At 42.3% G+C, this 8,226-nt stretch overlaps 1 protein-coding gene across 1 annotated transcript in view; it reads right to left on the reverse strand.

The window, feature by feature from the left end:
• col6a4a (collagen, type VI, alpha 4a) overlaps positions 1 to 2,156 on the reverse strand; it is a 47,403-nt gene extending 45,247 nt beyond the window's left edge. The window contains exon 1 of the mRNA XM_079165110.1: positions 2,136 to 2,156. The gene's annotated coding sequence lies outside the window, so the exon portion shown is untranslated. The remainder of the gene's footprint in view (positions 1 to 2,135) is intronic.
• Between the last annotated feature and the right edge of the window lie 6,070 nt (positions 2,157 to 8,226).

The following is an 8,226-nucleotide window of genomic DNA, read 5'->3' on the forward strand; positions in this document are numbered from 1 at the left end:
CAAACCACCAAAGACAAACCACCAGAAGACAAACCACCAGGAGACAACCCACCAAAGACAACCCACCAAAGACAAACCACCAAAGACAAACCACCAAAGACAAACCACCAGAAGACAAACCACCAGGAGACAACCCACCAAAGACAACCCACCAAAGACAAACCACCAAAGACAAACCACCAGAAGACAAACCACCAGAAGACAAACCACTAGAAGACAAACCACCAGAAGACAAACCACTAGAAGACAACCCACCAAAGACAAACCACCAGAAGACAAACCACCAGAAGACAAACCACTAGAAGACAAACCACTAGAAGACAACCCACTAGAAGACAACCCACCAGAAGACAAACCACTAGACTGTACAACCCTTTTAACGTACAAACAGAAAACGTGCATCCAGACAGAGACTCCACTCATGAGTCGTCTATAACAGGACGTACTCACACTGACCTCAGACCAGCAGAACACGGTTCAGCTGAACGATGACTCATGAAATAACACTAAACTTATAATCATTATAATCAACAGGTTGATTCTACTTCTTTTATTCTGTTTGTGTTTACATTTGATCCATCACTTATGAATATGAACTCTGAGGTTTAGTGATGAGGATTGAGACATCACAGCTGTTGATGGTTTAACGGTTCCATCTGGATCTGTTCAACAATATGATTTATGAAACATTATCTTTATTTATTTAACCTCATAAATCTGATGAAACACATTAGACTGTTTATTTATGTTGGATAGATAGATAGACGGACAGACGGATAGATAGATAGATGGACGGACGGACGGACGGACGGACGGACGGACGGACGGATAGACGGATGGATAAATAGATAGACGGATAGATGGATGGATAAATAGATAACGATTTGAGAGAGACTGGAGGATCTCAGACTCTTCATGATGGGTTGAACATCAGAGAGGTGAAGAGAACTTCTTCAGAAACAAATCAAAGTACAAACACATGAAGAATGAAGCAGCAGATGGCAAAGAGATCAAAGCTCAGTCTGTGATTTAAATATATATATTATACAATAATACATTTAGATCTAACATATTATATATTCTGTAGAGTTCCTGAACAGCAGGATCAATACTGTCTGGATTATTATAGAAGCACATGTTTAGTCTTCTATAGGATTTATAATGAGTCATGGGACCAAATCCAGAACACTCAATAGGAACCAGATGAGCTGCATATGGGGGGGGGGGGGGGGGCTGTAGTAAATATCTGGTTGTTCAGGACGTATTGATGTCTAATTCATTAACTTTGAAGTTACAGATGTCAGACACAGACTCTCAGGATGATCACAGCGTGATGTAATCTAGACGTTAATGGACTTCCGTACTTTCAGACAGTTGCATTTCACATTAAGACTCACTGGAGACTTTATTTAGTCCAAGGACGAACAGCTGGACAACGCTTACATGTGTTCACATTCACACTGAGGAGACGCGGTATTATATATATATATATATATAATATAATATATATATATATATATATAATACCGTGTCTCCTCAGTGTGAATGTGAACACACACATATATATATATATATATATATATATATATATATATATATGTAAATGTATATTCCTTCCTTCAGAGTAAAAGCTCTGAACACAACCAATATGTCTTTAAACATTTTAATAAACTAACTGAACTCATAGTGAATCATTGCTTCTCTCTTCACTATTTCCATTTTACAACACTATTTATATCATTTAATAAACTTTTAGAACATGCATTAATATATGTATAAAATATGCAGAATTGAATATTAATATTCTAAGTTATTATTATTAAAGCAGCATCAATAGTGCTAACACATGAGTAAGAACATTCATTCTTGTACCGTAAAAGGACACATCCAAACCTCCTCACACTTTAAATGAAACATTAAGACGAGACTTCACACAGTGAATCTTCACAGACTGGACTAAAACAAAACCTCAATTTGTATCAGTTGTTAAAGAAGTGAAGATCATCCTGAACTGAAAACCAACTCCAGTCTGCAGGTCTGAAGGTGAGTCAAGTAACAATCACAAAGCTTCATGCATTTCAGGATAACCTGATCATTCTGATTCCATTCATGCACAGAAGTAAAGAGACACTTACAGGTCTGCTGCTGTCGTCCTCTGCGCTCCAAACACAACAGTCCTGCAGCCATGTAGGGAGGTTCAGGCTGGTCTCTGCAGGAAACCCCTCCCAGCCGCCGTCGCCTCCCACACTGGAGGAGAGGAAAGCTTGACCTCCTCTGAGCTCTGATATTCCAGTTCTCAGTGATTTTATGATCACTTTATTTCTTCTTATCTTTTCAGTGTTCTTTCTTAGATATATATTTATACTGTAGTACTTCAATGTTAAATGTTTATGCTTAGTTTCTCTGTTCTACTTTGTTGTCTTTAATGTCCTTGCTTTTTATATTTCTCTTGTTTATTGTATATATTTCATGTGTGTGTATGTACGGTGAGAGTGCTGTGTAATCGGAGTCAAATTCCATGTATGTGCACGCTCACAATGACAACGCTAACACGCTCACAATGACAACGCTAACACGCTCACAATGAGAAACGCTAACACGCTCACAATGACAACGCTAACACGCTCACAATGAGAAACGCTAACATGCTCACAATGAGAAACGCTAACACGCTCACAATGACAACGCTAACGCGCTCACAATGAGAAACGCTAACATGCTCACAATGAGAAACGCTAACACGCTCACAATGACGACAACGCTAACACGCTCACAATGAGAAACGCTAACACGCTCACAATGAGAAACGCTAACACGCTCACAATGACAACGCTAACGCGCTCACAATGAGAAACGCTAACACGCTCACAATGACAACGCTAACACGCTCACAATGAGAAACGCTAACACGCTCACAATGAGAAACGCTAACACGCTCACAATGACAACGCTAACACGCTCACAATGAGAAACGCTAACACGCTCACAATGAGAAACGCTAACACGCTCACAATGACAACGCTAACACGCTCACAATGAGAAACGCTAACACGCTCACAATGAGAAACGCTAACACGCTCACAATGACAACGCTAACGCGCTCACAATGAGAAACGCTAACATGCTCACAATGACAACGCTAACACGCTCACAATGAGAAACGCTAACACGCTCACAATGAGAAACGCTAACACGCTCACAATGACAACGCTAACACGCTCACAATGAGAAACGCTAACACGCTCACAATGAGAAACGCTAACACGCTCACAATGACAACGCTAACACGCTCACAATGAGAAACGCTAACACGCTCACAATGAGAAACGCTAACATGCTCACAATGAGAAACGCTAACACGCTCACAATGACAACGCTAACGCGCTCACAATGAGAAACGCTAACATGCTCACAATGACAACGCTAACATGCTCACAATGACAACGCTAACACGCTCACAATGAGAAACGCTAACATGCTCACAATGAGAAACGCTAACACGCTCACAATGACAACGCTAACACGCTCACAATGACAACGCTAACATGCTCACAATGACAACGCTAACACGCTCACAATGACAACGCTAACATGCTCACAATGACAACGCTAACACGCTCACAATGAGAAACGCTAACACGCTCACAATGAGAAACGCTAACATGCTCACAATGACAACGCTAACATGCTCACAATGACAACGCTAACACGCTCACAATGAGAAACGCTAATACGCTCACAATGACAACGCTAACATGCTCACAATGAGAAACGCTAACATGCTCACAATGAGAAACGCTAACACGCTCACAATGAGAAACGCTAACACGCTCACAATGAGAAACGCTAACACGCTCACAATGACAACGCTAACATGCTCACAATGAGAAACGCTAACATGCTCACAATGAGAAACGCTAACACGCTCACAATGAGAAACGCTAACATGCTCACAATGAGAAACGCTAACACGCTCACAATGACAACGCTAACATGCTCACAATGAGAAACGCTAACACGCTCACAATGAGAAACGCTAACACGCTCACAATGAGAAACGCTAATACGCTCACAATGACAACGCTAACACGCTCACAATGAGAAACGCTAACACGCTCACAATGACGAACGCTAACACGCTCACAATGAGAAACGCTAACACGCTCACAATGACAACGCTAACACGCTCACAATGACGAACGCTAACACGCTCACAATGACAATGCTAACACGCTCACAATGACAACGCTAACACGCTCACAATGACGAACGCTAATACGCTCACAATGAGAAACGCTAATACGCTCACAATGACAACGCTAACACGCTCACAATTAGAAACGCTAACACGCTCACAATGACGAACGCTAACACGCTCACAATGAGAAACGCTAACACGCTCACAATGACAACGCTAACACGCTCACAATTAGAAACGCTAACACGCTCACAATGACGAACGCTAACACGCTCACAATGATAACGCTAACACGCTCACAATGAGAAACGCTAACACGCTCACAATGACGAACGCTAATACGCTCACAATGAGAAACGCTAACACGCTCACAATGAGAAACGCTAACACGCTCACAATGAGAAACGCTAATACGCTCACAATGACAACGCTAACACGCTCACAATTAGAAACGCTAACACGCTCACAATGACGAACGCTAACACGCTCACAATGAGAAACGCTAACACGCTCACAATGACAACGCTAACACGCTCACAATTAGAAACGCTAACACGCTCACAATGACGAACGCTAACACGCTCACAATGATAACGCTAACACGCTCACAATGAGAAACGCTAACACGCTCACAATGACGAACGCTAATACGCTCACAATGAGAAACGCTAACATGCTCACAATGAGAAACGCTAACACGCTCACAATGACGAACGCTAACACGCTCACAATGACAACGCTAACACGCTCACAATGAGAAACGCTAACACACTCACAATGACGAACGCTAATACGCTCACAATGAGAAACGCTAACATGCTCACAATAACAACGCTAACACGCTCACAATGACGAACGCTAACACGCTCCCAATTAGAAACGCTAACACGCTCACAATGACGAACGCTAATACGCTCACAATGAGAAACGCTAACACGCTCACAATGAGAAACGCTAACACGCTCACAATGAGAAACGCTAATACGCTCACAATGAGAAACGCTAACACGCTCACAATGAGAAACGCTAACACGCTCACAATGAGAAACGCTAACACGCTCACAATGACAACGCTAACATGCTCACAATGAGAAACGCTAACATGCTCACAATGAGAAACGCTAACACGCTCACAATGAGAAACGCTAACACGCTCACAATGAGAAACGCTAATACGCTCACAATGAGAAACGCTAACACGCTCATCTGGGACCGTTGACCTGGGACCGTTGACCTGGGACCGCTGACCTGGGACCGTTTACCTGGGACCGTTTACCTGGGACCGCTCACATGGGACCGTTCACTTGGGACCGTTGACCTGGGACCGTTGACCTGGGACCGTTGACCTGGGACCGCTCACATGGGACCGTTCACTTGGGACCGTTCACTTGGGACCGTTCATCTGGGACCGTTTACCTGTTTAACTTCCGATCTGATGTCCGATGACTAAAATCCTCACTGGTTAAAATATAGAGTTAAAAACCACCAACATCTAAAAGCTTCCGTCAGACAACAAAGAGGATATGACGCCATTAAAGACCTTCTGTTACAGTCAGAACCATCTAAATGTTCCTCCGTGTAACTGAGACCATATCAAAGACCTTCTGTTCCAAAGAGTCCAATAATAGTGAATCACCCACAGGAGGAACAAACAGCAGCTTCCCCTCTTCCACGTCCTGACATACAGAAGTTTAGGAGTAGTTTCTCATTTGATTTTCCAGGAATGTTATATCATATTGGTATATTGGACTTTATCATTATTCCAGACCTTTATCAGACTCGAGAGGAACGCAGTGGTTCTGTAAAGTTCTCTGGTGACTCAACACAAACTAAAGAACCAGAACACAGAGCTGTACGGTTACCTCTCTTCAGCATTCAAGCTGCTCATTAACAGCCAACCGAACTCAAAGATTACAAACAATGGAGGGGCCAACGCAGTCCGCTGGCTGAGTGCCGTGACTGAAAGGTTTAAGGTCAACCAATTACTGTTGTTAGAAAAGACGTGTGAGCCAATCAGCTCACAGGATGACGTCATGTGATACTTAAACGCCTGCAGTAAAGCTGAAACGATCTCAGAGATCATTTCCACATGTTCACATACTGTAACAATGCTAACTACTACATGGTCTTGGTCTTGTCCCTGAACCACCTTTGGGAGTCCGACCCAGACCTGGAGGAGGACCAGTCTTCCACATAGAACAGGTTTGATAAGTGGATCGTCCCTGCAGCTGTTTTTTGTCTCTGTCAGGACAAACTGAACCACGAGTCTGAAGCCACACTGAGACGATGATAACCGGTCCTACGAGGGCCACCAGAGACATCCTGAGAAAGACATCAAAGACCAATCATCCTGTAGATCTGGTCCTCTAGATCTGATCCTCTAGATCTGATCCTGTAGAGCTAGTCCTGTAGATCTGATCCTCTAGAGCTGATCCTGTAGATCTGATCCTCTAGATCTGGTCCTCTAGATCTGATCCTGTAGAGCTGATCCTCTAGATCTGATCCTGTAGAGCTGATCCTCTAGATCTGATCCTCTAGATCTGATCCTGTAGATCTGATCCTGTAGATCTGATCCTCTAGATCTGGTCCTCTAGATCTGATCCTCTAGATCTGATCCTGTAGATCTGATCCTGTAGATCTGATCCTCTAGATCTGATCCTCTAGATCTGATCCTGTAGAGCTGATCCTGTAGATCTGATCCTGTAGATCTGGTCCTCTAGATCTGGTCCTCTAGATCTGATCATGTAGAGCTGATCCTGTAGATCTGATCCTGTAGATCTGGTCCTGTAGATCTGATCCTCTAGATCTGATCCTGTAGATCTGATCCTGTAGAGCTGATCCTGTAGAGCTGATCCTCTAGATCTGATCCTCTAGATCTGATCCTGTAGATCTGATCCTGTAGATCTGATCCTCTAGATCTGGTCCTCTAGATCTGATCCTCTAGATCTGATCCTCTAGAGCTGATCCTGTAGAGCTGATCCTGTAGATCTGATCCTGTAGATCTGATCCTGTAGATCTGATCCTTTGGCGCCACCTCCAGGAAACCTTCACATTTTCAGTTCCACTACATTCACTTGATTCATTTTATTTTAGATCACATTAATGTTGCTCTTAGCAACATTTTTACTGGGTTTTCTTCTTCTTCTGGACTTCATGAAGATCAACACAGAAAGCTGCTTCAATGTTTTAAATTAAGTTTATGTCCCCTGGGGGTCTGTGGTCAGTCCTGTAGAAACCAGTACCAGTACTCTAGAAACCAGTAACTGTACTCTAGAAACCAGGACCGGTACTGTAGAAACCAGTACCAGTACTCTAGAAACCAGTACCAGTACTCTAGAAACCAGGACCGGTACTGTAGAAACCAGGACCTGTTTCTGGGGTCAACATGTTGGAATCGATCCTTTGGCTCCAGCTGGAAGTGGGCTGATGTGAACCCTCTGGTTTCTCTAACGAGACTCACCAGGTTTCTAACATCAAACAGGATTTGAGGCGTCCGTGTTGTTTGTTGTGTTGCTGTTTGAAACCGGACCAATCAGTGTCAACGTTGACTTGATTTCACGTTTTATTCACAGTGGATTTACAGCATTATACTGTTGGCTAGTTTAATCCGCAAAGATTAGTTTTAGACAAATGTAGTGGATTAAAAAAAGAGAATATTTAGACTTTTAGTTACTTTATAATGTAGCAAAAAATATCAATACTCAAGTTAAGTACAAGTACCTCAAAATTGTACATAAGTGCAGTAGTCTACTGAGTAAATGAAACCAGATCATGTGGCTCCTCCTAGTGGCAGAAAGACAGTACTTCTTACTTCTGCTGAAGTATATTAATCCTTATATTTAATAAGATATTCAATATTAATACATATATAATAATATATTATATGGATAATAACACAATATATATGAGATATATAGTTTAATCAGAAACTAATACAAAATATGTTAAAAAGAATGAATCCAGATGAACCATGTGGCCCGTATTTAATAGTTTAAAGAATATCTTTAATCTCCTGAGTGTGTGTGTGT

The sequence above is a fragment of the Pholis gunnellus genome, assembly GCF_910591455.1.
Source record: "Pholis gunnellus genome assembly, chromosome: 8".
NCBI lineage: Eukaryota > Metazoa > Chordata > Actinopteri > Perciformes > Pholidae > Pholis > Pholis gunnellus.